We start from the raw sequence: 17,597 nt of genomic DNA, 5'->3' as shown, positions 1-17,597 counted from the left end.
CAAACCTGACAAGGAAGAGACCAGTTCTCTCATCTGATGGTAGACCACAGTATTAATTAAAATGAGCAAATATGATTTTAAATGCTTGAAGGTGGTGCTGACACCGCAAAAGATAACCAAGTTTTAAACATAAACCTGGTCTGGCATTGTTGGCAGGATAGCTGTCAGCATAACATTAAAAAAAAAAAAAAAAAAAAAGCTCCTCCCTACTGATATCGCAACATTTTTCAAAACTCTTATTTTAATCTCCAGGCTTTTCTCTGACACCTGAACCTACAGCAAGGGCTGGGGCTGCTTGTTCCAGAAGGTTCCTTGTTGGAATATATCTGCAGTTGACCCTGACCAAAAAAAAAAAAAAAAAAAAAAAAATCTGGTTTTGGGGATCTCCATGTAACTGAAGAGCAGGTTCTTGATGTCAGCCCCATGCATACCTTCCCTTCTGTTACAGCTGGATGAGAGAGTGGCTGCTCTTTTTTTCCTGTGTAACTTGGGGTCAGAGGGTGGAAAAGTTGAGAAATACTCTATAAAAATCAGAAAAATGAGAAAGAACCTTGAGGCGATTTGTCCTTGTGAGGCTGACTCAGACTTTGAATCATGTGCACTCCTAAGCATGTGCCTTGCTTCTGCAAATGGCTGGAGCACTTTAAAATGTTCTTGTGAATTGTCCTGACAAGTGACTGTGGCCTACCAGCTTTGACTTTTGCGCTACCCTGCGCTAGAAGACATAGAGTAGTCAACAGTCCTATGTTAATTTTGGTGGCAGGGCTGCCTGACCTTTCCCAGCTCAGATGTTTGGGCTTCTACAAGAGAAAAATTCCCCTAGAAAAATGAAAACAAGCAACAGCCAAATTCACTCCAGAAGAGGTTTCTCTGCCCCTTAAAGAAGGGAATAAGGGAGATAGCGGATTGTCCTCTATAGCTGATCCCATTCTGACAGTGCTCATTACATCAAGTTTGAGCGTTTAGTCTACCAGACAGAAAAAAGCGGACTCTGTCTAGGACCACTGTGGGGGAAGTCTCCAGTGATGCTTGCGTGTCTTGACCCCAGGCGATACTCGCATTCTTCCTTTGTTAAACCAGTGATTTGTTGAATGCCACTGACCCCATAGTAGGTCTCCTGGGCTGCTGAGGCTGGGAGTGACTCAGAATTGTCAATAACAGTATCTGGTAGGGTTCATCATGGAACAATTTTAGACATTCAGGTAAAATAGGCTGATTAGGAGGTGAATTAATTATCTAGTTATCACAGCATGCTCACTGTTAGTATTTTTTTTTTTATTCTATTTGAAAATAGCTTGATGTCTTGGCTGGTGCTAGAATACCTCCTTCCTGACTCCTGGAGCTGGGACTAGAGCTCAGTTCTTCCTAGAGGGCTGTGACAGGGAAAGAAAAATAGCTTTTAGAGTGACTAAAGGAAGAGAAGAGAAAGACCCATGAAGACACAGAAACCTAGGATGGTGGTAAGCAAATGAGATAGCTGTATTTGTCCTGTTTTCTCATTTTGAGATTGGGATGGAGAACTCTGCTGCTTATGATTCTTTTGATGAGCCCTTCTTGTTTTGTTAAATGAAATAGTATCCAGGTTCTCCTAATCCTGCAGGATCAGTTTAATGTTTTTTTGCAGACAGGTGTATGGCCTCATTCTTCCCCATCTCTAGTACCTCAGACCTTGTAAGGTAGAATTCATCATCCAGCAAAGATGCAGCTTATCTAACAGCTGCTTCCAACCAGTGCTTTGGAAAGGAGCATAGCTGGCGTCTGTCTTCTGCAATTGCTTCCTGTCTGTGCAGTACAAGTATTTCAGAATAAACATGCTAGGAAATATTTGCACTGTGTGCTATAAACAGGGCATGTGTTGTTTACCTGAAGCAAGTATCTGTCCATCAGTTATATAATATAGTAAAGAAAAGGGAATTTTATTCTTATAAATTTTCATAGATAAATATTCTTGGTCAGCTGGTTTGACAAGAAAAAAATTTTACAGAACGTATGGCCGACATGATTCTGTAAATATTTTGTTGTTGATTCCCCGTTTCAGGTTTTTTTGCTTCATCCAGTAACGATGAATTGTGGCTCTGCTCTGTCCTCTTCACTACCGCTCTTGCAGCCGAGTCCACATCAATGCATAGTTCTTTACCACCTGAGTGGGGTTTGCTCTCAGTATAGGCATTAAAATCCAGCAGCCTATTCCAGCAGCCACTTCAGGGCTGGGAGCTCTGACCTTGCTCGGTGTGGCTGACAGAGCTGGTGGGTGGGCTGTGCGACTGTTCGGTTTGTACCTGCATGTGGTGTGCTGCATATGGGGATGCTTGTGTGGCTGCTCTGGTAACACACAGGGTCTTGCAGGTCAGTTCACGGTGATGACAAGTGTCCAGGATAGTTGATTTGTCTGTTTGTTTGTCTTACTTCCATCTGTTCCATCTCCCCTTATGCTCAGATAGTGAGATTTAGGCCTAGGACCACCCTTTTGTTTTGTGTTTGGAGCTCTGCTCTGGGAGCATGCAAGTCTATGATGGAGCCAAAGCATTACTCTGGGAGAACTGATGCTGAGTTCTGTACAAAATTCTAAGGTAGAGCTGAGCAGAACTGTCATGCAGGCAGCAGGGCTTGCTGATGCAGAAGCTGAGGACATCTTTAGAAGAGTTGTATGTGGCTGGGTGAGAGAAGCAGGGGAAAAAAGTCTGGGGCAGAAAAGCCAAGGACACAGCCAGGACAAGCCTTGGGACAGCTTGCAGTGTGAGCTGAGTGCAGTGGGGTTAAGCACTGCCTGGAGAAAAGGTTTGGATCTATGATCAAAGACACCATTTCTCATTGTTGGGTCCTGCTTTATTCAAGGAAGTAGAACTTTTTATATCCATTTGCAGATAAGTAGGTTTTCATTAAAGAAATGAGAAGGCCCCCAACTGGAATAAACAGCAAGATCTCTCTTTCATCTAGTTGCCCTTGTTCAAGAAGGGCTGTGTTAATAGGTGATTGTTCAGGCGAGGTCCTCAGCCTTTTGCATCGTGGGGCTGCCAGTTCCATCTGTTACCTGCCTTGTGTCCCAGGACCCCATGGCCAGGGCTCTTCGCTGAAGCTCTCCGGGGAAATTGGCTGGATGGCTCATGGAGTGCATCATTTGCAAGTGGCTGAGCAAGGAATGGCTTGGAGATGGAATGGGAGCTGACAGTTCCCTTGCCACCTGAACCAGAAAAATCCCTTGCTTTGTCTCTAGCTTAGCAGAGTACGAGGGAGGCAAGGCAAGGAGTAGCTACAAGGTGCAGGTGCCAAACATGCAGATTGGTAACGAGCTAATTTCATAGCTCCCTTTAACCAGATTTGAATCAAACTAGGCTATTACATGAGGAAGACCTTGTGGACTAGAAATCGTAAACTGACACCAGAGTTGCCTGCTTTGCCCCATAATGATGTGGTTCTGGGCTGCACTGAACTAAAATTCGCTCCTTGTGGTAAGAGTGGAAAGGAAGTAGGCAGGATGTGAGCAGTTACCTCATACTCTGATGAGGAAAGCTTGGGGGACATCAGAGGACAGTGGGACTCTTCTTAGCCTGACTTGCACCGAGATGTTGCTGGAGACTCTTGCTGGGAAATTCTTCTCTGCCTTATCTGGAGGACTGAGGTGGATGAGCAGTGATGTGTTGGAGCAGAGGCAGCAAAGTGCTGCGTGGTGCCAGAGATGCGCTGTGAGCTCTAGATTAAGGTGGTGTTAAAGGATGCTTATCTTACAGTGGCCTTCGAGTGGTGCCTGGTGTCCTTGGGGTGCAGAGGGTTAAAGGGCTCACAGCTGCCAGAGGTAGATTTGGGGGGCTCGGCTGTGCAGTGCTTGTAACCGCCAACTGCCAAAGGGGTTAAAGTTCAGAGCAGCCAAAGGTTGAGAGATGTCCTAGCCGCTCCTAGAGGCTGCGGCTGCTGTGACACAGCCTGCTCTGCCTTTCTGGGACAGAAACAGCCGTGCCTTTCACCTTAGGCAAGGGAAGCTTGAGCTTACCTGCAAAATGGAGGTGAGAGCAGAAGAGAGCAAAAAAATGCAAAGCAGTGGTGGAGGAAGAGGATTCAGCAAGGCGGTTGGTCAGTTCCTCTCTAACTTCCCCTTAGTTAACTTGTTTGGATTTTGTGCTGCTGTTGTGGTTGGCTGTTTTTGCTTGCACGCTCACAGCAAGGATGTCCCTCCCTGCCAGGATTCTTCAGTCTCCTACTGCCAGGGCAAAGGGCAACCGCAGCTCGCTTGGCAGATGGCAGACGGTTCAAAACTCTAGCTATATCCCTGAGTGTCAGGGAAGGCAACTGAGCATGTGACATTCGGTGCAGGGAAGGGAGGTGGGTTGGAAGAGGCAGAGGTTAAGAATGCGGTCCAGACAACGGCAGGGGGAATGCTAAAATGTTTGTCCTGCACTCTGCAAATATAGCAGATATGCCTGGATTTCAAACCCGGTCTAGCAACAGTCGTACACACAGTTTCACGGACAGCTTCTTTCTTTCCGCGTTGCCTGCAGGAAAAGTAACAGTGACGCTAAACAGCAAACAGTGGGAGCTGTTCCAGTATCAATAAGGATTTTGATGAGAGAGCGAGTTTGTTTGCTTGGCTGCAAAGGCCTTGGAATCCAGTAAGTGGTACAAACTGACCCTATCTCCCTACCAAACAACAAGGAAAGCTTTTAACCACATCCAGCCTTTCCAATATAAGCCAGACTTTGCAGTGTCTCAAAAATCATGAAATTACTTAATTCTTGATATTCCCAATTTTAAAAAAAAAATAGCCTTCTGTTTTGGCAGTTTATGACCAATCATGTTTTCAAGCTTATCTCTGCAGCCAAAGGAGGCAGAAATGGGCTTTAAAACAAACAAACAAAATCCCTCAATCCATGGCTCCAAGAACTGATGCTTTGAGATTAAGTACAGAGAAACTTTTGACAAAACCTGGGAGCTAAAAATCCTTCAAAGCCAGGTTAGTGCTCATACTCTGTTCTCTCTGCAGTCCTCCATAGAGAAAACAAGCTGCTTGCGCTGCTAGTTGGGGGTGACAATCCTAAACAAGGAGGTAGTAAACCTGCTGGATGTTGCAACCCCAATTTTTTTCAATCTTCAGAATCGGGTGCCTCCTAGCCTGGCACTATTCCAGCTAGAATAAATGGTCTTGCCAAGGAACCCTTACTGCAGGCCTTTCACTGCCAGCAATTGCCAAGGGCTGGTAGAAAACGCAGTTTCTATAATCCCCCCGCTGCTGGTTCTCCCTCTTCTTCCAGTTAGGCTGGCTGTTGCAGTTTCTGACAAGCACAAGAGCTGAGCTGGTAGCTCCAGTTACATCCCTTCATTTTCCTGAAATGTGGAAATACTACTGCGGAGAGCAGTAGTGTTGGAGCACCCCTGGAGCACAGCTGACAGAGGTGGCTTTCTAGGTCCTGCGGAGCTCCTGAGCCCTGGAAGTTCCCCTCACTGTGGTTAGAGGAGACACCCCTGCTGTTCAGGGTGCCCACCCAACACATCTTTGCTCTTTTTAGGGAGTCAAAGTGCTCATTTTTGGCACCCCATGTTCTGAAAGTTCTACCTCTCGTGGCTTCTCCTGAAATGCCTGAGACGAAAATACATTTCCTGTTTAGAAAGAGCGAGAAGATAAGCCCTAAAGTGCAGCCGTCTGCTCTGGCTACCTCAAGTATAAACAGCCAGCACAGCCGGGCGCTGCTTTTGTTTGTTCTAGTGGCTTTCTCTCTTTAAAGGTGCATTAGACACAATTATACACACTCCATCTTCTGTGAGCGTCACTCCCAGCTGGCACGAGAGGTCCGAGACTGTCGGCACATCAGGAAAAATTCTCCCCAAAGCTTGGAGCGTGCAGGATGAATTCCCACTTTTGTTCTTGAGGGAACAGCACTAAGCACCACCAAAGTATGTTTCTGCGTTGTATTTCTCTAGCATTTTTCCAGCTTGGTATCTGAGTGGTCTGTAAATAGTCACTCCTAACCTTCCTGGGTGGGGTGCTGAGGGAAGGTTTATTTTCTCCACTTGCAGAGAGCAAAAGGTTTGCATTGCGAGTCAGCAGAAAGTCTGCAGTCAGGTTCAGAACGCACATTTTCTGTAATCAAAGTGTAAGATAGCTTTAAAACTGCTTTTTGGCCAATTTGGGGCTGCTGTGGCTTCCAGAGTAAATTAGAGCAGCCGTGAGGTCCCTCTGCGCAGCAGGATTAAGATCTGTAGTGGGGCCTGGGACTGAGCATCCCCCATCTGTGAGTAGCTGCTGCAGGAGAGTCTGAGCTGCTGCACCACACCCTGGAGCCAGGGTCAAGTTGCATGCAGCAGACTTTCTCCTCCTGCTCTCTGGCTCCTTGCTTTATTTGCCACACATGATGGTGTCTAGTCCCTGTCAAGATTCTAGCAGATACCGTGAGCTCCACTTGACTGGGTACATGAGATATAGATAAGACTGGGGCAAATCTGTGCTGTGATCTAATCAGGCATGAGCAGCTGAGGTGGCAGTTGACCCTGTATTTCCCCCTCTTGATAGATTAATCTAATTTGCTGATTCCCATGATGGCTCAGTCCTGCAAAGTTCTGAGTCTTCTGGCCCTGCTTCAGCCAAGTGATTGTGTCCATTTATAAGCCCAGGATTGCATCTACTGAAGCCAGTAATTTGAACAATGTCAGGCTCCTACTTCTGTGTTTAAGTTCCCAAGGATGTGGTCTGATTTCGCCCCCCCCCCCCCAAACTGATCCCCCAGAAGATCTCATAGGACCCTTGCCAGAGGGCTTCTCTGAACTAGGCTTGGGGTCCTCAGCAGCTGTAAGCATTGAGCCCTACAACAGGAAAATGTCTAGTGTGCTCTGAAACTCTTGGTTGGTAGAAGAGTTACAGGAGTGCGTAAGAGGGCTCCCAAACACTAGTCTTGTTCAATGGTGGGCAGTCACTGTTGTCTGGCAGATCTGAGGGCTGTAAAGCTGCAGTGAGAGGAAAGAGGACCTGGGTGGGAGGACTGGAAGTGCCACATGTGGCTCTAAGTATTTCACTCCCCAGGGTAAAATATGCCTTCTTTTCCTCTGGCAAAATTATGAACTGACTATGGAAGGCCTCAGCTCAACCCCTGCAGGCGAGCATCAGTATTCTGGAAATCACCACTCCAACTCTGCACAGGGGTATCAGCTCGTGAGAAGCGGTGCAGCAAGAAAGCTCTTGTTGCAGCTGTCCCTGTTATGTCTGGGACAATGGAAGTTAAAGTTGTGCTTGCTCACAGCTATGCAAGTGCTGTCACTGATGTGCTGCTCCCTTAACCTGTCTCATGTATGCCTCTGGCTGTCACTCCCAGTGCTTATTCCTCTAGGGGATGATTCATTTTGGTTGTTTTTTGTTTTTGTTTTTTTCTTTAGATAAACAGGACTGGTGCCTTTCTGTCAGCTTAAAAGAAAGCATGACCACAGATGAGGTAGTAAATGAAAGCAGTGACAATACGGAGAGGAAGGGGCAAAGGCTGTGCAAAGAAAAACCATGCAGAAGAACGCCGGGTTCTCTGTGCACTCCTCGTACCAGGTAGACGTCTGTTCTAGCCCCAGTTCGGCACGGCGGTCAGCACTGAGCTAGTGCTATGCAGCAGAAGTCAGGTGAACTAAAGGGGTGCTTTAAATTAGGCTGAAGATGCTCCGCTGAAGAGCGGTGAAACAGAGCTGTGTTTACTTGCGTTTAGAATCCATGGATGCTCCCTACGGAAAGGCAGAGTGCCTGGCTGGAATTTCGAGAGGGATTATTGCAATAATGACACTTTGCGCCAACCAGAGCCTTTATCAAGGAATTACCGAGTGTTTGTCTGAGTGGGTAAATATAGTTATCGCTACTTTACTAACGGGGAAAATGTGATAGATAGGAAGGCTGAAATACACAAGTAGCTGCTAACTTATATGGGGCCTCAATTTATGGGAAATTCCTCAGGTCTGGTGTTCATAGGTGCTAGGAATCTATGATTGAGGCATGAATGAGCTAGTAATTGGTACAGCAGAGTATCACTTTTCCTAATCTGCTCTGTTGTGACCCAGAATCTCATCTTTCATTAAGACATAGTTAAACCCAATTTCTATCTGGTAAATCTAGAAAATGTGATCTGTTTGTTAACAGTGAAAGGACTCCTGTCCCTAGTCTGGACCACTGATCCTGAGAGGCACAAACTGTACATCTCCAGATCTTGGCTCCTTTGTACTGCTGCTGAACAGAAACGTTCACCTAGCTCATGGCTTTTGAAGGTAAAAAGCAAGACTTTCTGTGACCTGCCCTGTCTCCTGTTACTAGTGTAGAGCAGATGATATGCTGAGCTGCTATTCTGCTCTTCCTGCTCACAAAGCAAAGGTTAGCAGAACTCCTGGCCTATGGAAAAGTGCCGATGCACTACAGCACTCTGAAATGAGCTGAGGCTCCTTTTGGTGACTGTCCAGGAATATCCACTATCACAGCCTCCTTTTTTTTCTAAACTGGCTGCTTGTGTCTGAACCAAGGTCACGCAGTGAGTCAGGTAGAGCTGGGAATAGAAGATAAGAAGCTTGACAACTTGTTGCCACTCTAACCACTGAGCCCCGCGATGCTGAGCTGCTAGAGCTCAGATACTGCAGGCACAGTATTTGGGAATCCATCTGCTGAATCATGTGCTCCAGCCGAGAATATATCACTCGGGCACTTCAGAGAAGGAAAAAAAATACTGATAGCTATTTAGTTGCTTGTGAGTTCCCCTGACTAGAGAACAGGAGCAGCTTTCTGCACCCAAATTCGGGCTCTGGCACTTTACAAACTTAAGTCATAACCTAGCTCTTTAGGTTTGTTTTTAAATGAGTTTCTAGCTGCATGTGGACTGCCAAAAAACCTCTGTGCAGGAAACAGCAGTGGCATTTCTCCTTGTCAGCCACCTCAGTGAGTGAGTGAGTTCTCAAACAAATGCAGGTGCTCCTCTGCTTTTCCCATGTACGGAGAGTCCTTTCAGCAAACTTCAGGAGGGAACAGCTGCTTGTAGTGAAAACAAGACTGTCCTGCTGATCCAAGCTGAAATGTGACATGGAAGTGGAATTTTTGACCTTGAAAGGTACAAAGTCCCTCAAAGGGGGGACTCCGTGAAAATTATAAGTAACTAGATCTTTATAATGCTTCTACAACTGATAGAGCTGGATGAGTATGTTGCGAAATGGAAGGCCAAATCTTTACATAGTGCAAACTTGCACAAGTCTTTTGATGACCTCTCAGCTGAGGAACTGTCCCTAGCATTTGTAAACATCAGTTTAAGAACAGCTGTTTTTGTCAACTGCATTCTTGTCTCATTTTTCCTATCCTCTGCTCATGAATGTTCACACAAAAAGACATTTGTTGATGCAGATGTTTAAGGAAAGCTGCTCTTTCTATGGGTGCTCATCTCTGAGGCTGTAAGCATGAATAATAGCATTCATTCTTCCTCAAATCATTCTGTTCAGCCATTGTTGGATAAATTGGAGAGATCTAGATAGTATGTAGGTATCTATGCGAGTGTATATATTCTCTCTCTCAGACACTCCATGTGATTTTAAGCAGTCATCTACCATGAATAATGTCTAGGGGCCAGGTCATGAGCTTCCCAGAGCGTAGAATCTATTTGCATACAATCGAAGTAACTGCAAATAATGAATAGATTAGTAAAACCAAACAAAACAAGAAACTACTTATGCTGCGGGTAACTAATTCCCCAGCAAGAAAAAAGAACTTTTTTTTTCCATTCAAGTTACCGATGTCAGATATCACGCCTGCAGCTCCGTGCACGCTTTAGCCCCCCCGAGGGGGCAGGGCCCGGCTCTCGGCGGAGCTTGGGGCACTGCCCCGGCGGGAGGGGGCTGCCGCCGCCGCGGGGGCCGCGGCCGGTGCCGCACGGGGGGCGGGCAGGGCCCCCGGAGCCCCGCTCCGCCCGCGGCAGCGCATGCTCCCTGCCGGGCCTGAACCTGCCCATTTAACCGGCGGCGGCGAAGCGGGAGCCGCGCCGGGCTGAGCCGCGGCCGCCCGCTGCTCGGCGAGCGCCGCCGCTGCGCGGAGCCCGAGCGGGATGCGGCTGCCCGGCCCCGCCTGCGGCCGGCGGCGGCGGCTGCTCCCGCTTTGACGGGCCGGGCCGGGCCGGGGCGGAGGGGCTGCCCGGGGATGCTGGAGCGCCGCCGCCCCTCGGGCGCTCCGCGCGGGACGGATCCTCCGCGCGGCTCCCTCTCGGGTGCCGCTGATGCTCCGTGCGGTCCGGGCGAGCGGCGCTAGCTTTGCTGCGGAGAGACAAAAAGACCTGCACGAGCAAGACGCGGCGGAAGCGCGGCTGCAGGTAGGGCTGCTGAGCGGTGCCTGCTGCACCTTTCCGGGCCCCCGGAGCCGTGTCGTCACGGCGTGAGTTTTTCCTAACACTTTTCATTGTTGCAGATGCATCTGTTGTGACAAAGTTGATCTTAAAGACTATCGAGCCTGAAAAGAGTTCTGGAAGCGTGAGGCGAACGTGGACTTCCAGAAGCCCAGGAGACTTGCAGGGACAGGTCAGTCGATCCTTAGACTCAAAGGAAGCAAGCACATGATAAAAGGAAATTTTCATTGTACTTAGTTGTGAGTTCTGCTTAGATATGCTGGCAGGGTAACCTGTCTCTCTCCTTCAGCTGTAGAGGGAGCTTGAGGAGGCTTCCTTCTTCAGCTTAGTACCTAAATGTCACAATGTGAATATCCCATAAGGTTACTAACTTTGGCATGATTGGAGACTTTGGTAAAGATGCCTTAATTGTTCATGGTACAAACTTGTCTCCCCATGATGTGACAGCTTCTAGAGGAAGAGAAAAGCACTAGAATAAAGTAATACTCTCATGCTGGTGATGGTCAGACTTGACAAGGCACTTGATTTTGATGCTTCTGTTTGAGGAAAAAAAAATGGCAAAATTGGAGGGGAAGCATTTCAGGAACTGCTTTTCTGTTCCTCATCTAGATCCAGCAGACTCACGGGCAGTACAGAAAAAATGGCCAAGCTCAAGCCAGATCCAGTTCTGGCACCTTTGTAGTCCTAGACATGGGTTGGGGAGAGCCGGATTTGTATGCGTGACAGCAGCGTAACTAGTAATTTATAGGAATAGAACATGAGGAAGAATTTCAAAAACACCCAAATTACCTGGGCCCTGAAGTCATGTAGATACTCCTGAAAAACACATACTAACCTTTAAATGTTTTCTATTATTTACTCTACCTGCAATTATTTTTAATATGAGATGCTACCTGGACTTTCTTGCATCATGTGTAGCTCCCCGGTAGTTCTTCCACTCCATGGGGAGTGGCTGCAGTGGAGGAGCCAGGAATTCCAGATCCCCAGCCCTGTGCTTAGATTTCAGGCTGTGCCTTAAACTCTGGAACTTATTACCACAAAACATTGTGGAAGCCAAGGGTGTTTGGCTTATGGGATTAGAAATTTGATATGGATAACAGGAATCTCTAGAATTAATAGTAAATTAAATGAGAGCTTTGCAAGTGATATAAATCCCTGTATTTCAAGACATAAACTAATCTTAGGATGTAGTACAAAACTTTTCCTTGTAGGGAGGTTTTTTCTGCACTGTCTGCTGGTGGGTGTATTTCCCTGCCACTTGTCACGCACATAGGCTGTGCAGTGTTTTCCATGAGACTGTCTTGCCATCTTTAAAAGGTTCTGATTAAAGCACCTGAACTTCAAGATGTCTCATGACATCTACCTGTTTCTAGAAGGTCAAAGCAACGTGGCTTTCTGCAGAAGCTGCCTAGAGATGATGGTAATATTGTATGAGAACAAACCAATATTTTAATAGACTCTTATCTCAGATTATCATCACTGTAATACAAGAGTAATAGTAGCTACTACGGTGTATTCCAGACAGATTTCATCAGCACTATCTTTCTGAAGGTTCACACTCAATTTCTGTCAGCAGTGAGAAGTACTATATTCACGGCATGAGAAGCTGAAATCACTGAACTGATTGCTGAGTTAGAAAATACAGCCTTTGGTCTGTTTTATCTTTGCTAACCTTCTCACTAGACTGTTTATTTCTCTGGAGCACTGAAGTAGTGGTGCATTTTTCCCTGAGTTTTACACGTCCCTTCTTTGGCTGAAGTCTCCCTGTGGAATTTATTGTGATGGCTGGACTTGTACAGTTGATGGTATTGCAAGTGCTCCCTGAAGGAACAACCTTAGGGGTCCAATTTTGTAGTGAAGTTTCCAGTAGAAGCTTTGGTCCAGACTATGGAACAAAGAAGAGGGCCCTAAAAGTGTCAAATCTATGAACAATGAAGTGATGGGGAAAAAACTGCTCTTCAGGCGTGTGGGTTTACATGAGTCTGCTTATGTGTCATTTTGCAAAGCCTCTTTAGAAACATCAGCCTGTTCGTGATGTGCCTGCTTCACTCTGAAAATCTTAACCCAGTGCCTTTTGCGTAGAGTCCACAAGGAGCTCTGAGGGTTTGCGAATTACTTCTGAGGAACATACAAAAGTAAGGAAAAACAAATATAGATGTGCTATGAAAGCGGTCTTTATACATGATGTTTTTAATCTACTAGATTATATCAGTTTTAGTCTTTAGCTTTCATAGTTTCACACCGGTAAAAATCGTCGTAGAGAGTTACGCCTGCAGCAGTTTCCTGATTGCTCCCTAGAAATCCTTTTGCAGGAGTACTGCAGACCGGTGACTTTTGGCAGAACTGTGGCAAAGAATACGGCTGGGTGTGTGTATTCTTACCTAGACATTACTAGTGGTAGATTTGATCTAGGCTGGCTATTAGTCCACTCAGTTTAGGATCTAGGTACCAAGGCTGACCAGTGCTAGGAGCTTGCTTAAATGAGAAGAAAATCAGGTAATGGACATTGCAAGCGAACTTGCTCATAGGCTTCTTTTTAGATGGCCATGTACTCTTTATCTTTAAACGTATTTCATATATAACAACAGATATAGTTAGGCCTGTATATCTAATGTACTCCTCTGACTTCAGTCTCTTCAGGGCTTTATACCCCTCTTGTTGCGATGGTGCTGGAGAGCTTTTCAGATGAGCAATAAGCAATGTGAGTAACATCTGTTTGTGTTTACCCTCTACCTTTCTCCATGTTGGAGCAGTTCATCCAAGGAGTGTCTTGTTTTGGTAATTGACTGTTTTGGGTTGTCTTTAATGCGTGTTTTGCTCTTGCCTTATCTTGGCTAAGGCAACATAAAGAAAAGCACTTGACCTGTTGGGTGAAAGTTTTGGAGAATTTTAATGGATTCAGAGCTAGAAGGGAGCAGAAGCAAAAGGACCAGAGAGACTGCAGACAGTGGCAGGGGTGACCAGGTAATAACAGGCATAAAGCCTTGTACTTGTGGAGAAGGAAGTGGCAGATGGATGTGGAGACGGATAGGCAGAAAGAAAAAAGTTATATGTGGCAAATCTCCTTTTGCCTCTGCTCTTCTAAATAATTCCATCATATGATCATGTGCTGTGGCTTCTGCAGGAGGTGGATAATCAGCATAAGACAGCTACTCTTAACTAAAACTAGCCCTAGACAGCCAAACTGCAGAGCCCTGTGACCCTTCAGCTGTGCAGTTAAACTCATGATCAGGTTTGTGCTATGAGTGGAGCAAGGGAGTCATGAGAAGCTTGTGAACAGTTGTCAAGTGTATTCAATGTTGACCTCATTAGTTCAGTTAAACTACATTTGTCTCCGTCTAAGACTGTCAATGTGTTGAGCCTGTATAGTCCTTGAAATCTGTTGGGTTCCTTGTGCTGCTGTTGCTCTTTGGTGCTGTAGGAATCTTTGAACCTGATCTTGTATTACAGAATTGCAGAAAGTTGCTGATGTGTCCAACAACTAAGCTATTGGGTTGCTTGTTCAGAAAACATAACTAAATGGGACTATAACTCACCATTTTATTATCATCTGTATGCACACTGTTCCTTAGAGGTCCTCAAATTTGTGCCCTTCCTCCTTGTTTTTGTATCCTGAAGTGTCAGTTCCTCTTGCAGTTCAAAAATATTTGCTTAACATTTTGCCAGCCTGCATAGGAGGAAAAACAGACCCCCATGAATATTGTCTGGCAAAATAAGAAATGTAGTGTAGGAATGTGGCCCGAATGGCTTCTTTGTCTCAGCGTTGGAGGGAGGCTGGAACACACACAGCAATAAGCAGGTGCTTGAATTGCGGGTCTGAACAGTTTCTCTTCTTTGTTTACTGCACATGCACTAAAAGAAGCTGTTGCTAGTCCAGTTGTCAAGGGCCTATCCCTGCCTTAGATCTAAGGGAAACCTTGCCGGAGTAACACACAACACCAACACTCTATTTCAGAAAGAATCAACTTTGGGTGAGTTACAAATGAATTCTTGTAATTGCTAACATTTGGATACTCAAAAGACGTAAGGAGGGTCCATAGCGAAATAACGAGGTTTATTTAAAGAAAAAAAAAAAGGTTTATTTTTATCTGAAGTTCTTCATGGTTGCTTGTCTCTAGGAGCTAGGACTTCAATAAAAAATTGAAATACAATGAGTGCAGTGACTCAAATCTGTGCAAGCTGTCAGAACTCAGAAAACATTAATGTTCTTGTGGAGCAGGCTTGAGCCAATTTCAGGAATGGTGTGTACTTAGTTGTGGATAACATCTAAATCTTGCTTTAGATTTATGGGTTTAAGACTTTCTGTGAAATGATGCATGCAATAAAATCCATGGATCACACTTTCTTTATGGAACATTAGGGGTAACTCCTGCTGGGATCTGACCTGCTGCATCAAAGAAACTGAAGTGGTGGTCAGACCTCAAATCTAATGCTATTCCTCCATCTCCTCCCAATTGCCTGCTTCTCATTTAGCAGCAGCGTGCTGAACTGGCTCTTCAGTTGGATTCGAAGTGGATGTAAATGTACTTGCTCTATTCTCCTTCCTCTCTGTGTGGAGACCAGAAGCCTCCATGTTACTGTGGAGCCTTTGCATGAGTTACCGCTGGTGCTTTGGTGCTGTTTGTGTCAGCCGTGCTCTGTCTGGAAGGGCTGGGCCGTACTCTGCTGTCGGTAAGGAGTGTCTGCCAGGCATCCGGGCTGTTATGCTGCTCTCGTTGCCCTCTGCCCTGGGGTGCAATGACAGTTTTTGGTGTGATCTTCTGTTTGGAGAAGGGGAACCCAAGATGTTTCAGGGATCTACAAAACTCGTCTGAAGCTGCTGTTACCGAGTGTCGTCCGTTAGTGCTCATCCTGCCCGTGTGGTGTACTTACGTTGCTGTGCTGGATTCTGGAAGAAATTCTCACTTTGCTTGGAACGAGGCAAACAAAATAAAGGATTGTTCTGGTCACAGAGAAAGCTTCCCTGTAGGTCAGGGGCTGGAGACGATTCGTAAACACAAAGAGATGGAGCACAAAGGAACAATGCAATGACAGTGGCCTTCCAAGGCAGCGGTCTGTGTGTACCAGGTACTGGCTGCTGGCGTGACAGGAGAGGGCTTTGTGCGGGCACTGTTGCTGTTGGACTCCAGAGGTGCATTTGGGAATGTTTATGACAAATGGCTCCTGTGTGTGAGGGGCGGTGGAAGCAGCTGGAGCGAGGCTAGAACAAAAGGCTGCTGTGCTACGGCCAAGGCTGACTGAGCAATTAATGAGCCAGGAAGGGTGGCTTTTCATGAGAAGTGACTAAAGCTAGGGTTAGAAGTGTGGCTAAGTGCGGTCAGGAGAGGGGCCTGACCATGCATATGAAAACGAAGGCACACAAATTACACAGGGACTGATTGAAGGGAGGGAAGGAAGGATGCTTCCCAGCTATGAAATCTCTTAGGCCGTGGCATATTGTTTCAGGGGAATTCTTGCAACCTTAGTGCTCAAGATCCATCCAACTGGACCGGACAAATCACTGGAGAATGTGCTGTTGGGAACAGTCTTGAAGCAGCCTCGGGGAAGATGATTCAACAGGGCCTCTTTCATCTTTGATTTCTATGAGCACAGTCTACATTTGTGCTGCCCCCAAATACTCCCATTCATCACTGTCTGCAGCCAATGTTGATAGCAGCGTATAAGCCTCTTGGGCAAGAGCAGGGAATGCTAGCTATCCCCTCCAAGAGCAGAAAACTATCGCGGAGGCTAGTTAGCACATGCTGATGTGCAGCTAGAATGGCCCAGCACGCTGCTGGTGATAACCCCTCTCCAGGCTCGTGCTGGAAGTGCAGAGCCAGCACTGTGCCTGCCTGATGCACCGTGGCTGTTTGCCCAAGGCAGCCCGAAGCACGTTGCAGGAATACCACGAGAGAAAATCTGCCTCTACTCGGAGAATCTGAAATGCACGACCTCTCATTTATCTTCTGCCGTTGCACCAGAGATGTTCAGTGATTGCCAGATAACTTTAGTGCTCAGACCTCTTTCCTGCCTGTCCGCCTTGATAGATGCTGTCTGTAAACTGTATCAGTGCAAGAAGCTAACCATGTGCAACAGGAGACCTGGTTCCCAGCCCTGCTCAGAGTGCTCTGCAGAATCCAGGGAGCTTTGAACTTGAACTCTGTTAATTACTAAAACACTAATAATTTAATGCTGATACTCTTCCCAGGCCTCAAAATAGAAGTTAGGTGCCTGTTCCTAAAGGATTGCAGGGGGTAAAATGCCTTGCTCTCTTCTCCTCCTCCTATAGGAATTCCAGCCTTGTCTTTTCAGAAGTGGAAAACTCCCCTTCCAGGTATTCCATGCTGCTGCATGCACTGTGTAAACGTCTACAGTTTGATGTTAAAGCCATGCATGCTCGGAGTCCAAAACAGGTTAAACTGATAATGAGAACAGGAAAAACAGAAGGCTTTTTCCTTAAACTTCCCATAAAGATTTTTCACTGAAACTTGCTTTTCTCAAGAAATAAAATCTGCTTGTTTCTTATCATTGCAAATATCCAGACAATTTGAGGCAGAAATAAAATTGTAGAATCTCTTGTTTTCAGACCCAGAGCTCTTGACCAGTCAGCATCAGGACAGGGAAGACTCTCGGCTCCAGGAGTGATCCAAGAGCCCTCATTAACAACAGAGCGGTTGGTGTGCTACAAACAGAGGTCAGGGCTTGTGCAAAGTTTTTGCTACTTCAGGCAGATGAAACTGCTGTTCTGATAAGAAAGAGAACTCAGGACTCTTATATATGCTCTTTGACTTTAAAGTGCCCTAGAGAAGCACTGTCCCTCCCTGCTCGCACGCTATTCACCTGTCCCTTTGGCAGAAGGTACTGGCCTGTGGCTGGTGTGACAGGTGGGACCTTATTGCCCGGTGACAGTCTGGCATATCAGCATAAACCCACCTCTGCTGGCAGCTTAAGCCGAGAGGTGGACTGTGAACACGAGCGGCTGAAGAGCCAGCATGCATGATGGACAGGGTAACTCTGCCAGATGGGCAGACAGAGAGGGCAGTGATATTTTACAGCAGCTCCCAATCCAAAGTATTTGGAGAGTTTTATTCTATTTTCTACCCCTTATTCTGTTTTCTCCCACCTTTCTGGGTGGCTGCCTCTTCTGCATCTGTTCTTGCACGACTCCGATGTGAGCAGTTGTATGATCTGTTCTCAGAGCAGGGGGGTGAAACCCGGCCGTTCCCAGGAGAGCCCTGGGCTGTTGCCCTGCTCACTTGCCTCTCGTGCACTCGGAGTCTGTTGTGACTGATGGGG

At 46.4% G+C, this 17,597-nt stretch overlaps 1 protein-coding gene across 2 annotated transcripts in view; it reads left to right on the top strand.

Annotated features, from left to right (window-relative positions):
* The first annotated feature begins 10,096 nt into the window (after positions 1 to 10,096).
* Positions 10,097 to 17,597, top strand: part of SLC45A3 (solute carrier family 45 member 3) — a 30,820-nt gene continuing 23,319 nt past the window's right edge. For both annotated transcript variants that reach the window (XM_026111945.2, XM_026111941.2), the window contains exons 1-2: positions 10,097 to 10,289; positions 10,385 to 10,494. The gene's annotated coding sequence lies outside the window, so the exon portion shown is untranslated. The remainder of the gene's footprint in view (positions 10,290 to 10,384; positions 10,495 to 17,597) is intronic.

The sequence above is a fragment of the Dromaius novaehollandiae genome, chromosome 27 (genome assembly GCF_036370855.1).
Source record: "Dromaius novaehollandiae isolate bDroNov1 chromosome 27, bDroNov1.hap1, whole genome shotgun sequence".
Classification (NCBI taxonomy): Eukaryota; Metazoa; Chordata; class Aves; order Casuariiformes; family Dromaiidae; genus Dromaius; species Dromaius novaehollandiae.
The sequence above is the reverse complement of the archived record's forward strand: the minus strand, read 5'-3'. Positions and strand labels throughout refer to the sequence as shown.